A 1,833-nucleotide genomic window follows, 5' to 3' on the forward strand; every position below is an offset into this window, starting at 1 on the left:
AGAAATGTGTTTGTTCAAATCGTCTCAGGTACCACACTAGGCAGTAATAATATTTCACAATATTACTGTTTTTACTGTGTTTTAGATCAAATAAATGCAGCCTTGAGAAGAATAAAAAAAAAGTACATAAAAAAATAAAATAAACCTCCAATCTTTTATATTGTATGAATAATAAATTAAACTTTTTTTTTCATTTTAAGTGCAATTCTACAGTTCTTCATCTTGTTTCGTGTGTTGATGCCCATCTGAGGGGTAACAGAAACGAGCCAGCTTTGGGCCTTATCTGTGGTGGAGGGGCATGACTGGCATTGTTCACATAGATGGCATTTGCAGGGAATTTCCACCGCAATATTGCAAACGTTATCTTCATCTTCAAGAATCACGCAAGAATTTGAGAATGCTTTAGCCTTGTTCTTGGCACATCCAGTTCTTTAGCACTGCAGCCAATATGCCAACAGCGCTCAACAACAGTGCCTAAGCATAACAAACATGATATTTAAAGGGATAGTTCACCCAGAAATTACTATTATTGTTTACTCACTCTCCTGTTGTTGTTGGAGAAGTTTTGTAAAAATAAAATAAAATGGTTAAGTGAAAGTCAAACAGATTTGGAGTGACATGAGGGTGAGTAAATGATGACAGTGCTGTTATTTTATGGTTGAACTCTTTCTATAAAAGCCGCTTAAAAGCTTTAAAAGGTGAAACAAAGGCTGAGTTTTGCAATGACAACTCTTTCAGTGTATTGCACGGCCTGCGATTTAACCAAGAAAACATGAAGAAACATATCCGCACTGGCTTCATCTTACACTCAGCAAACTATAGCCCAAGGTAGTGTGTCTCAATAACAAAAGAAAGCAAAAGGGAGGGAAGACAGGATAGGAATTTCGGGAAAAAATTAGTTCTTTAATCTTCTTTAAGGTTAGAGCACATCTAGATCGTGTTTCTGCCTGTTGTAAAATTTAGGCAAAAATGAACCTGCCAAAATGACAGTTTGCCAAGGCCAGTCTCATTTGTTTCTGGTGGGACAGATGCTATGAGGAGATCTCTTTTATTGGCCCTGTGAAGATCCAGTTCACCTGAGGTCACTAAAACAGAACCCATTCAAACACGGTGGCATTTGCCTTTATAGGAATAATAGTCTCTTAAATTGAAATTATTGACATGAAAATGAAACATTCTTATTGACTGAATCATAGTATTGTGGTTGAGAAAGATGGAGTTGGACACAGTGGGCTTGCAATGGCATGCTTAAGAAATGCTTTTCTAAAATAAATAAAATGGAAAATTACCTATGAATGGAAGAAGGTATGTTTAGATAAGAAGGCCACAAAAGTTCCTTAGCACAGAAAGGTTCACACAAATAGGAAGGTCCATTTGATCTTCATCTAAAAGGCTAAAACGGGTGTTGACCCAGACTCCACAGGCTGCTGCCCTGAAAATCATATATAGCTTTGGCTCAGGCATCTGGCTGTTTTGTCATCTGTTCATGTTGTGCTGTCTTCTCATTGAGCATATATCATTCTTTGGAATGAAAGATAGCATCACATGAACACAGGCCCAGAATCGAAAATCAAAACCTCTCCATTCTTGGCTCAAGCTAAAGGTGATATCAACACAATGAACAATAGCTACCCAACACCCAAATAGTTTTAATTAAAAAAAGTTACAATGGCAATAACATGATTCAAAGATGTATTTATTTTAAATTCATGGCTCTCTGAATACTTGTTTCGATTAGTCAGTCTTGCCATTCTGTGTTTAAACATGTATGAGAAATCTTCTCAGAGAGCAAACTAATATCTATATATATATATATATATATATATATATATA

This window comes from Sinocyclocheilus anshuiensis, unplaced genomic scaffold (assembly GCF_001515605.1).
Source record: "Sinocyclocheilus anshuiensis isolate Anshui unplaced genomic scaffold, SAMN03320099.WGS_v1.1 scaffold2066, whole genome shotgun sequence".
Taxonomy (NCBI): Eukaryota; Metazoa; Chordata; class Actinopteri; order Cypriniformes; family Cyprinidae; genus Sinocyclocheilus; species Sinocyclocheilus anshuiensis.